Source organism: Lontra canadensis, unplaced genomic scaffold (genome assembly GCF_010015895.1).
Source record: "Lontra canadensis isolate GAN:19392208 unplaced genomic scaffold, GSC_riverotter_1.0 scaffold101, whole genome shotgun sequence".
Classification (NCBI taxonomy): Eukaryota; Metazoa; Chordata; class Mammalia; order Carnivora; family Mustelidae; genus Lontra; species Lontra canadensis.
The window spans coordinates 5221280-5234363 of NW_022631095.1; the positions used below are offsets into that span (position 1 = coordinate 5221280).

The 13084-nt window shown below is 42.5% G+C and overlaps 1 protein-coding gene across 2 annotated transcripts in view; it reads left to right on the forward strand.

Moving 5' to 3' along the window:
• The window catches only part of IKBKB (inhibitor of nuclear factor kappa B kinase subunit beta), a 59432-nt gene that overhangs the window by 18848 nt on the left and 27500 nt on the right, over nt 1-13084 (forward strand). The window lies entirely within an intron of this gene.

The window sequence follows — 13084 nt, forward strand, 5'->3', positions numbered from 1 at the left end:
AGAGAGGGCCTGACCAAGCCTCCTTTTTTTTTTGATCTCCAGGGTTGTTGGTACAAGTTGATAGTTTAAGATTTAAAGTTTAAAGTTATCCAGAGCTTACCACTGAGTGTTTGCCCGTAGACATGGGAGCTGGTACAGTTTTCATCCCTCTCCATTGCAGTCTCTTTGAAGCTGCATGCTTTTTTTCTTTTCGTTGGCTCAAACTTTTTTTTTTTTTTTAGGAAAATGTCAAGTGTGCAGAAAAGTTGAAAGAGTAGTGCAGTGAAACCCACAACGGGATTCACCAGTCATTACCATTTTGCCACATTTGTAAACCTGTGTTTTCCAACTCTTGTCCTGGAAGGGTGGGTGGGCCTCCAGTCTCTCAAACACTTTGCCTCGTTAGTGTGGGTCCGCCTCTCCCTTACCCTGTGCCTCCTTTCACAGAGGGTGGGCAAGAAGGAAATGAAGGTAGAGAGAGCAATGACATCAATTAGGATCCAAACAATCTGACATAGAAAATTCCATCTCCCTCTGTTTCCCATGTTTTTGTCCTCTGGATGGAGCGCACTGTGCGGACAAGTTGACATTGCACTGGTTCTATCTGACTTGAATGGCGTCCACCACTAGCCGGCTGATTCCTGCATGAGTTGGCCTGGGTGGGTTTATGGAAGGGCCCTCTTTGTCTGCCTAGTGGGTCTAGTCCATAGGTTAAGAATCCTACCTGTTCTTCTGACGCTTTGCCACATAGCTCGCTAAGCCATTTTGCTTAGACAGTACTTGTCTTGTTACCCCAGTGGCTGGATTACTCATTTATTCTCTGTTGAGTTCCATTAATGGCAGATTAGTAGGTTGGGGAATATTCTTTTACTCTTCAAGGGAAACTTTATTTATTTATTTTTTAAATTTCTCTCTGATTAGAGCTTTGAGTCATTTTTTAGAATGTTCTCCCAGATATTTTTCTTTCACTGATGAGATTATTTTGCATTCAGCAAATAGTTAAGAAAGTCTCAACTTTATTGGCTGGAGTACACAGACCTTTCTACTTCCTCTTACAACTTTTACTTCCTCAAGTGATTCTTTAGTGATATTAATGGAACTTCTACTGGTTGCGTCTTCTTTGGTCTGGGCACATTTTGTATCCAGTTACCATTGGCTGGTGTGCCAGCTTTCATATCATGCACTGAAGTTGTAGTTGTGTGTCTAAGTCGTACGTAGGTCAGAATAATGAATGCTGGTAAACTCCCAAGTGCGTATGTAGTTCCGCTTTCCCGTAGGTGAATAAACATTCGAATTCTTGAGGTCACTGAGTCCCTTATCTTTCCTCTTCGTGACCCTGAGTTGGATATAATGCAGCCTTGAAGTACAGATACACTAGAATTAAATTCTTGAAGGCAGAGACTCAAGTCCTTACTGGATCTCCTTCATCTGCAATAGTGGCATCTTATGTGGCGGCTTCTCTGTAAATATCTGTCAAGTGAATGGTTCAAATCACAGTCCCAGGTGAAATACTCACTCCTCCACTTACTGGCATTGTGACTTTAGGCACATTACCTAGTTTTTAAGAACATCTTGGAACATTCTGTATTAGCTGTAGAATGAGCTTGGCACTCACCTCATTAGAATTGTTATGAGGATCAAATGAGGTGAGCCCAAAAGTGGCCAGCATGGTGTTTTCTGCTCTGAGCATCATGTGCAGTCAGCAAGTTTGTTCCATTCTCATTTCCTTTCCCCTTGCTATTAATTTGGATTAATAGCATCCCTTTTAAAAAACCTCAGTCACCCTGATTTGGGATCTGGTAAGCCAGGCTACTGGTTGCCTTGTTGAAACTTCCCTTCCTGGAAATGGTTACCCGTCAGACCTGTTCCTGTGTCAGTCACTTTTGGGGGGGGGGCAGTCACATCCCCCGGTATTGTGGTTGTGGTGGAGGTGGTTGATAAGCCTGTATTTTACTTTCATTCCCATTTCTGACTTGTGTACAAGATTTATCAAATTTCTTTGTTTTGCAAGGATCTCACCACTCAGAGTTCAAAAGCTTTTCTTGGAGCTCATCTAACATAACTCTTTGTATTTGGAAACATTTCCTGAGCATATTTTGTTCCAATTTGTTCCAAGTGCTGGCCTCACGTTTCCGTTGTTGGAGCTGCCACTGCTGTTCTCTCCTGGGTCCACTTCAGATAAGCGGCTGAGCCGCACCCTTGACCCTGGGTCCAGAATCCATCGCCTTCTCCTCTGCCCTAAACCTGTTTTAACATAGCCTCTTCTGTGCCACTAACCTTACAGAGATGCCCACTGAGAGCAGCATCAAGATAATGGGCAGAAAAGATTTTTCCAATGAACTTTACATTGGCTAAGAAGAGACTACAGAGCACACAGGAGAAAACGAGCCATTGCTCGGTGAGCATATGCCTGGACAGACCCATTAGACAAATACTTTTTTTTTTTTTTTTAAGATTTTATTTATTTATTTGAGAGAGCAGGCAAGCACGAGCAGGGCGGGGGGCAGGGCAGAAGGAGAGGGAGAAGCAGACTTCCCACTGAGCAGGGCACCCAATGCTTAACCAGCTGAATCACCCAGCTGCCCGTAGACAAATTCTCTTAATGCTGGTAAGAGATCTGAAGACAGGTCAGAAGCAGCCGGAAATGATCTGGATTTCCACATAACCCTAAAATAGCACAACAAAGTTACATCTAAGTGGACTCTATTTAAATGGTCTTGCTCATTATCCTTTGGAAAATGTTGGAGTGTGTGTCCTTCTGCTGGCAGAGGCACAAACTCCTGAGCACTGGAGGTTGAGGGACAGATGGATACACACAGTGTCTAATGGGGACCTGCCTGGGCCGTTGGTCATGTGGGCGGCCCAGTTGTGTGATCTAATGACCTTACCAGGTCTTAAGTCTGAGTTCATCTTCCTTGATCCTCCAGATGGCCAGTTCACTGTGGGGACTGACCATCTTGTCCTCTGAACCTTCAGGAATCCCATTCCCCATCTCATCTGTGCTGTATTCTCGGGGTCACCATCCTGGTCCCTATTGGAGCTGCTCCTCGCAGCAGCAGTACATCAACGCTAAAAAGCAGAGAGATTTCAGAGAGAACACAGAGCTCTAGAGAAGAGAACTTCACCCTATGAATCAGAGAAGTGACCTCTCTATTTCGTATTTCTCTGTAACTGTGGATTTTATGACACAAGAGGATTACCTGATTTCAGAAATTCCGATCATTGGTATATAAAGTATGTTGGAAAGCATAAATGAACTTTACAATAATAAAAAAGAAGACAACTGGCTTTCGGTCCTGGCTTCTCCATGTTCCCAGCTCTGTCACCATGGGCAAGGACCTTTTGGTCTCTTTTTTTTAAGATTTTATTTATTTATTTGACAGACAGAGATCACAAGTAGGCAGAGAGGCAGTCAGAGAGGAGGAAGCAGGCTCCCCACGGAGCAGAGGGCCCAATGTGGGGCTCAATCCCAGGACCTTGGGATGACCTGAGCTAAAGCAGAGGCTTTAACCCACTGAGCCACCCAGGCACCCCACCTTTTGGTCTCTTTATCTCTTTGTTTCTTCTTTATCCCTTTGTTTCTTCTCTATGGAAAACTCTGGTAACTTTCTGGGCCTACATGTCCTCAACTTTAAAATGAATAGTTTGAGCTAGGTGGTCTCTAAGTTCCCTTCTAACTAAATATTCCATTTTTATTATTCAGGAGGCTGGTTTTCAGAATGGGCGCCTGAGAATGTCTTTGACACCCTCTCCACTATCCCAGCCTGACTGCGTGCCCGATGTCTCTCACCTCTCCCTTAATGCATCATCTTCTCCCAGTTTTGCCCAAATGCTTTCTGATCACTCCTGCTCCATCCCCTTTGTCCTTCTCTGCACCTGGACTGGCTGCCCACTGCTCTCCAGTATTCTTTTGCCAGGTTGTTCTCATGACATCTTTATCAACCGTATTCCCTCCAAAGTCTGTGTATTCAACCCTGAGGTCTAGCCTCAACTCCATACCCGTGTCTATATACTTCTCGCAAAGTCATTACCAAATGGATATCCTAGACGTCTTTCTTAAGCCAGATCCCTTACCAGCATCCCTTTCTTGTGTCACCAGCCCATCTTGCCATCGGCAACCCAGACACGAATCTCATCTCTTGTAACCTGCCCTCTTCCTGCTCTGTACCCTCCCGATCAAAGGCTCCAGATCCTTTCAGCCCTCCTTCGTGTCACATATCCCCTTTTTTCTCTCTGTTCCCGCTGCCCACACTACTTCAGTGTCAGAGCACATCACTGTCATGACCCCTCACCTGGCCTCCTTAGCCCCTTCTTACTCACCCATCTTTCATGCTTTTGAAGAGGACACTTTTGTTGTCATCCTTCAAGGCCAGACCTCTTACCTCACACTGCTCTCAATCCCCTGTGGCCAATTTAGCATCTGTATGGCTCTCAAAAGCCCCTGATCCTCAGCCATCCTGCTACCCTGCACTCATGGCCGCTCCCTTTAGAATGCTGCTCCTGCACCTCCCCGATGACCCTCAGCCTTCCTGGCTTCCAGGACACAGCTCTAGACCTGCCCTGACCCGTCACTCATGGTGCTTCTCCTTCTCATGGCTTGCCTCACCCCTGCTGCCTCCTGCACTGACTTGGTACTTGGTGTCTCTGCTCTTGCCATGGGATCTCAGCCCATGCTTGACAGTGGAGACTGACTTCTGGTGGGGGAGCTGCTGGCCAGACTCTGCAGTGAGTGAAGAAAATACCTTGGCTTCCGTGACCCATTTTCCACGATACCTAGGCAGTATAAGCTACCTTATCAGTACTTGCTGAAAGAACGAGAATGGTTGTGCACTTTTCTCCAGCACTCAGTGTGACTGCCTTGTTACCTTGCTGATTAGTCCTAGGGGCTCTTTTAGCCAAGAAACCCTTAACTGGATGAAATCTTTCTCCACATGTTCACACTTGGCCTTCTAGTATGTTTTGTTTGGAAAGGCCAGTGATAGCAGAGTGACTGGTACATAGTAGTATTAAATGTAAAAAAACAAAATTTAGCTGAATCGATTTTAAATATCTTATCGGCTTTATTCATTGATTCATGAATTGGGCAGCATCTGACCTAGCAAACAGAAAGGAGCTCTGAAGAGCTGTACGAAATGAAGGACTTTGATAGGCAGAAGGGGGCAGGACAAGGAAGTCACTAGCAAAGACTGGATTGTTTCAGGTAAGGTCACCTTTCTTTGGAAGATGGCAGGGGTCCCGTCAGGCAGATTACCCCATTAGTGCTGACCCAGTAATTCCAGACTAAGATTACATTCTTGGGAGAGGCTGAATCTATGGTTAGGTTAGGTATTAAGTCTCGGTTTGGTGATGTGGGCCTAGCACAAGTGACTCCATTTTGGGCCTGTTATCTCTTTTTTTAACAATTCCTCCCTTTTGGTTAGACTTTCAGCTTAACCTAGAGATGTGATCAAATTCTAAGACATCAGCGCCTCTCCCAGCTATTGCTCTCAAGTTCTTACAGTTTTCTTGCCAAATCTCTGTGGTATTCACAGATCACGACTTCAGGTTCTCATTTTTCAATCAGTAGCTCTCCTTGTTCCTTTTTTGACATTCCAGTCTTAGGCAGATCTTTGGTGGTTGGTGGCTATGAACATGCGTTTAAAACTTTTTGAGGAAAATCTCACCAGGGAGATTACAATGATTATTATACACAGGATGATTTCTAATGTCTAGAGTGGACTTCAAGCCATGGTCCCCAAGATCCATACCAAATCAAAATCAGAGACCGTGTTGAGTCCCTTTGTTAAGCCAGGTGGCTTAGTTCAGTGATTTTATGTAGCTGCCCCTGGGTCTGGATGCCATCTGGGTGGTGAGGAGGACCTGGAGTCCTTTCCAAGGAGACTCAAGGGCAGTCTTTGTCTTTTTGATTCCAAATCAGAAGGCTGGAAGAAAAATTAGAAATGTTAGTTTGGAGGGTGCCTGGGTAGCTCAGTGGGTTAAGCCTCTGCCTTCAGCTCAGGTCATGATCTCAGGGTCCTGGGATCAAGGCCCACAATGGGCTTTCCACTTGGTGGGGAGCCTGCTTCTCTCTCTCTCTCTCCACCTACTTGTGATCTCTCTGTCAAATAAATAAATAAAATCTTTAAAAAAAAAATGTTAGTTGGGAGAGTCATCGCTAGATACTGGAAGAAATTCAGGATCCAGTTCAGTTTACGGGTATATAACAGAAGCTCAAAGAAAATTAATAGGATTAGAATCTAATATCTACAAAAGGGCAAACCATTTTTCTTTACAGTTACCCCCATTTTTAAATTAAAAATAATTGCAGCAAAACTAATTTGTTTTCATTAAACTTGGCCTGATTACTTAGATAAATGCAACAAGAATAGTGATTGGTCATATAAGCTCCGTTTAAGACTGCTTTGTGGAACTTTTCATAAAGAATCAGATTGAACTCCTAATAGCCTCTGAGGCCAGGAAGCCACTCCAAGGACTTACCATCAGAATTTACCAGCAGTACCAATAATTTCGGTGAATTTCTCTCTTTGTAAGGTTCCCCCAAATATCCTGAGGTTTCTGGGCCTGCCAGGAAGTGACCTTTCTTACTCATCTGATAAGGCTGCTAGGAACCTTTTATAAGCAAGATACCAAGTGATTTTTCCCAGCAGTTCCTTAAACTGTCTGTCATATCTGAGTCTATACATATCGCTCTTAAATGTGACATTTCAGTCAAGTCCTCGGTAATATAGCCCATGTTTTTAATTTTGTTCTGTTACAAGAACAGAGTCTTACTGAACTTACACAAATACCTAACTATTACCATGAAAAGAATGCTTGAGAGCTTCTGGATTCTGGAGGTATCAGGTAGGGAGAAAAGGGAAATGTTTCATTCATACTTTTGTTGCAAAGGTATGCTTTTCAAACTGCCGTTAAGTCAGAGGTAGCTAAAAAATTTGGAAAAACAAAACATTGAGGAACCAGCAGTGTCTCAAACAAAAAGCCGTGATCCTCCTCCAGTCATCCAGTCATTTAATTAACATCTGTTCTGCCTGAATCCGGTTCTTGTGTTAGTTCTGGAAATTCTTACTGAGGACAGTTGTATGATCTTAAAGTAATCAGAAACCTGTACTTGCCAAGGTTCTTTCCAAAATACAAACCTGTTCTCTTTGAAGATGGAGCACCTGAGCAGAAACTCTTTCTTTTTTCTTTTCTTTTAAAGATTTTATTTATTTATTTGAGAGAGAAAGAGTGAGAGAGAGTGAGAGCATGAGGGGAAGAAGGTCAGAGGGAGAAGTAGACTACCCGTGGAGCTGGGAGCCCAGTGTAGGACTCGATTCCGGGACTCCAGGATCATGACCTGACCATAGGCAGGCACTTAACCAGCTGATCCACCCAGGCACCCGAAACACATCAGAAGAGCATCAGAGTAGAACAGTAACTTTCTGCGAGTGACAAAGACTTAAAAATGTGCATTGCTGAAGATCTGATGAGAGTTCATTTGATAAGGAAGTTTAGTAATTTCTGTGATAAACAACATTTTAGGATAGTAACTGGAATTATTACTGATAATTTTCTAGAACATGTAGATTTCCAGGCATTTCATACAGTTTCTAGAACACTTGTATACCTACACAAGTACAGAATAAAGCAAGCTTAGGATTTTCCTCGTTTGACAATGCTTTCCATGTAATTTAACATAGCAAATAAGCCCAGTTAGTTTTCCAATACCCCTTTGTATGGAGAGAATAAATTTTTTGAGATATTCCAGGAGCCCTCTGCTAAATACCAGGTAGTTCAAGGTCAGAAAGACTTCGTTTAGACCAATAGTACAAGAAAACTTTCTCCTTTTAACAGAGAGAAAACCAAATTCTAATTTTGTACCAGCTTATTTTTTATCTTAAAACTGCTTTTTTGTTCAAATAAATTCATTTTAATCTTAGCCAACTTGACCACACATAAAATTCCTTCCCCCAAGATTTCCTTTTTTACAAACCTTCTACATCTTTTCTACATTCAGATTTTGTCCTGTGTTTTTCCTCTTTTCCATTCTGAAATAAGTAGCCTTACTTTAGGAGAAAATGTCTTCTCCCTCAATAAAAATGTCTCTCTGTTCCTCATACCTTCTCTTACCAAAAACCATACCCTGCTTTCCTTGCGTATAGAGATATTTCTCTTATTATTTCCAGTAGCTTTGATTACATATTATTTAGAATTTTTAACCCTTAGAAACTTTAGTTTCTAGTGAAAACTAACACGTAAGCAGTGGTGATCTGCCTGTTACACCAGTATTCATTACGTTGGCAAATCTATGAATCTATTTAATAATTTTTAGAAGCATACACTTTTGTTTCGATGACCCAAGGAAACTTCATGAGACATTAGACAAAGTCAGTCTTCATTCTGTCATTTTTCCTGTTGACGATATAATATAGCTATTATATGTTCGTATCATATTATCGTGTAGATAATATCAGGTTATTTTCATTGTAAACCTATGTAGACTAAATGTATGTCAGCATTATATTTAATTCTGACAACACTGAAGACATGTCTATTTTAATTGAGTCAACAAACTTAAATTAACTTTAATTCCAAATATTTTCCCAGAACATGTGAACCTGAAAGGCATTTGGGTTAATTTCTATTATATTTCTGAGAATTTTAGGAATACTTCATATAAATGCCGGTTTGTTTTTAAGCCGATTAAATAGAGCCCTTTTGCACATGAATTTTGGCAATACCGTTCAGAGGAAGAATGTACCATATATCTGTGACACACATATGTATAGGCCCCTGTAAACATACAGGCATATGCCAACAGAGCCCTTAGAGCTTTCACTTTAAAATTCTAGCAATAAGATGGGTATGAGAATGCGAAACTCACTAGTTTATAAAAGAGCATTTGGATCCAAATCAGGTCTCTGGCAGATAAAATAAGGTTATCTGCTTAGAGGTCTAAAGCTTTTTCTACCAATATTTGTGGGGAATACACTGAAGATTTATAGTTGTCCTTAAAAGTAAACGTGTGGAAGCCGCCGACCAGATTTGGAACAAGGGGGCCTCTACAGCAATTTGTATTTGTAAATAGCCTCCCCCACTTCTTTCTTCAGTCCCAGGAATCGGGGAAGGTCTAGATGAGCCTTCCTGGAGACAACCAGGTAGAGCACTTCTCTCTCAAAGGCTCAGGGAAAGAATGCAAGTTCCTCTGAGAAGTACTTTTGGGGGTGCCTGGGTGGCTCAGTCAATTAAGTGTCTGCCTTTGGCTTGGGTTGTGATTCTGGGGTCCTGGGATTGAGCCCCATATCAGGGAGCCTGCTTCTCCCTCTCCCTCTGCCACTTCCTCTGCTTGTGTTCTCTCGCTCTCTTTATGTCAAATAAATAAAATCTTTAAAAAATTAAAAATTAAAAAAAAATTTTTTTTAAAAGAAGTACTTTTGTTCCCTAAAGTCCGAATTTTCCCACTCCTTAAAAAACTTCTGAGAAAACTAGGGGAGGTTTTAGTATTGGTAAAAAGGACAGGTGGGCTTTGAATTGTTTGCAGAGCTGCATTTCTGGTTTTGTAAAGATTTGTAAGGAAAGGACAGTTTCTCTTAATTTCTCAAGGAATTGGGCTGTAACTTAAATTATAGCATAGGCTGATCTCCCCATTTAAACCACGTTATCTCTAATTTGCTTTTTTTTTATATCAAGAAAAAGATTTCTAATCAAAGTCAGAGGATTGCTGTGTTCTGGATTTGGAGCCATTTGTCTTTGGAATGTTTTAGCAAATCCTTCTACAAAGACTTCAGAAATTTTTTACTTTCACTCTGATACATAGTTTTATTTTCATTTAGGGGAGAAGGCCTTAAAAATAATTCCTATCAGCCTCTGAGTATCAGCTTCCAATTTGGCCACCTACTGACCACAGTGAGTTTACACCCTTTGATCTCAGGGTTGTAAGTTCAAGCCCCATGTTGGGTGTAGAGAGATTACTTTAAAAAAAAAAAAAAAGTTCTTCCAAATATCTTGTCAAGATGGAGCTGGAACAAACAGTAAATATTTCTGGCAGTATTGAACAATCCTTTGGAATCAAGAGCCCTCCCCAGGGAGGATGCGAAAGATACTTTCTTTTTCTTTCTCTACTGGATGCTAGAGACAGCTATCAGGAAGAGCTGACTCTAATAGGAATTCTTAGGAATTCTTCTGCCAGTCTTTGAGGATCCCATCTGTAGACTCTGAGTGGGGTTTAAAGAAGAGAGTATAGCTCCAGTGTCTACCAGAACTTGGCAAGGATTTTCATTAGTTTTAATTCGAGTTTCCCCTTAGCTGTTTAAGGGAATAACGTAGCACTTTACCAGAAAATCCCACAGAGTCGCGTCACTGGGGGCCTTCCTTCGGAGGCAGAGATGTGAAGGACATGCCCCAAACCTTTGAGAAAACCTCTTTTCCAGTGTCCCAGTTGATTGCCAATAAAGCATTGATTTCCAGGCCAGCTTTTTGATCACGTGCCCCTGGAAGGGTCCAGTGCGGAAGACCTAGGTGTTTTATGTATTTTTTTTTTTAAAGATTTTATTTATTTATTTGACAGAGATCACAAGTAGGCAGAGAGGCAGGCAGAGAGAGAGGAGGAAGCAGGCTCCCCGCTAAGCAGAGAGCCCAATGCGGGGCTCGATCCCAGGACCCCAGGATCATGACCTGAGCCGAAGGCAGAGACTTTAACCCACTGAGCCACCCAGGCGCCCCTGTTTTATGTATTTTTTGAACGAGAGAGAGGAGCATGGCAGGGGAGGGACAGAGGCAGAGGGAGAGAGAATCCCAAGTAGGCCCCACATTCAGCATGGAGCTCACTGCAGAGCTCAACCCCACAACCCCAAGATCACAACTCAAACCAAACTCAGGAGTCAGACACTCAACCAGCTGAGCCACCCAGGTGCCCCTAGGTGTTGTTTTAGGTACCTTTTGTGTCTGATTTTTCATTAGCCTTTTTTCAGTGAAATTTTCAATGAAGCTATTTTGGAATCTTGAAACCTTTTGGAAGCTTCTGTACATCTGTTAAAATAGGTATCCTGTTCTATTTGTTTGATTTGGGAACCCTTACTTTTAAGTGTACTTCTTAAATAAAGGATCTTGTTTAATTGGAATGTTTCCCACATTGGCCATTGTAATTCTAGGTTGTTTTTTAGTAAGATTTTACTGTTTTTGTAGATATTTATAGCTTCCCAAATTATATTTCTTAACCATTAAATAAGCAGGTTGCTGGAAGGTAGTGCCCTCAACTCTTCAGAATTTAAGGGTTTTTGTTTGTTTGTTTGTTTGTTTAAGCTAAGGTTTTGATCCCCTTGGAGCCAACCTAATACCTAAGGGGAATTTGCCGCTGGTTTGGTAGTTATAAGGTGCTGTACGGGATACCTCATCACGTGGACATTTTCTTGAGGTTGCAGGTGCCCTAGTGTCAATGCGACCCAACCTGTAACCAATTTATTCTTAAGTTAGGTGACTAGCCTAAGACATAGGAGTCTAGGAGTTAGGTAGCATGTATTCTAACAGCTTTCACATGCTTGCTTGTGCTCACTAGTTTCGTGGATTTGGGCCTCTGAGATTAACAGTAGCCTTCATCAGCACAAATCACTTTGGACCCAATCTGAGTAACCACCAGCAATTCCTCACATGGAACTGGGGACTGGGTAAGGACAAAAGGAGCAGATTCCAAGGAATGGGGACAGATGGGGAACTGTGAACTGAACCGCCAGCAGTTCCCATCGTGGAATCTGGGGACTGAGCCAAGGGCTGGGGTTGCCAATCAAATGGGGGATCTGTGGAAAGCCAGTGAGGTGGGGAGCCATCTTACTGCCCATTAGTACAGAGAGTCAAACTCACAACCAAGAGGGACTTACCAATGGCCCTTGGACTGCAAGAGGAGAACTTGAAGGGTTCGAGGGTATCATGTTTGTGTTTCTTATTGTTCCCAAAGTTATCAGAAGTTTCCTTCAGATCCCACAGTTGTCACCAATTATGTTGAAGAACAGAAGACAGCTGAGTAAATTCTAAAGATCTTGTTGGGTTTGTTCAGCTACTCATGAATTGGGCAGCTTCCCATCTAGCCAACAGAAAGGAGCTCCGAAGAGCTGTACAAAATGAAACACTTATAGACAGAAGGGGGAATGACACGGAAGGCACTCGCAAAGAGCGGATTGTTTCAGGCAAGGTCACCCTCCTTTGGGGGATAGCAGGGGTCTGTCAGGCAGATTACCTCACTAGTGCTGACCGGATAGTTCTAGACTAACTAGTTAAGATTATATTTCTAAGATAGGCTGAAAATGCAGTTAGGTTAGGTCTTTTTTTTTTTTTTAATTTAAGATCTTACTTTTCTTTTTTTAATTTTAGAGAGAGAAAACAGGCAGGGGGAGGGGCAGAAAGAGAAGCAGACTCCCTGCTGAGCCAGGAGCCCTATGCAGGGCTCGATCCGAGGACCCCAGGATCATGACCTGAGCTGAAGGCAGGCGCTTAGTTAACTGAGCCATTCAAGTGCCCAGTTAGGTTAGGCATTAAGTCCCTGTTGGTGATGTGGCCTTAGTACCAGGGGCACCATTTTGGACCTCTTTCTTTCTTTCTTTTTAATTTCAAAGATTTTATTTATTTATTTGACAGACAGAGATCACAAGTAGGCAGAGAGGCAGGGAGAGATGGGGAAGCAGGCTCTCTGCTAAGCAGAGAACCCGATGCGGGGCTCGATCCCAGGACCCCGAGATCACAACCCGAGCCAAAGGCAGAGGATTAACCCACTGAGCCACCCAGGAGCCCCCTGTTTCCTTTTTAACACAGTCAATTTTTATTGAGTGAACGAACATCCTGTTGTACTTCTATAGTCATTGGTGACTTAGATCTTTTCCTCTAATCTAATCTCTCTCTCTGTTTTTGGGTCCATTTATCCTTCCATTTCTTTTCTATGGAATGTATCCCAAACAAGAATATTCCTTTTTTTTTTTTTTTTTTAAGATTTTATTTATTTGAGAGAGAAGGCACAAGCAGTGAGAGGAAGAGGGAGAAGCAGACTCTCCACCAAGCAGGGAGCCTAACATGAGGCTCCATCCCAGGACCCTTAGGATTATGACCCAAGCCGAAGGCAGATGCTAAGGGAAAGCTGGGG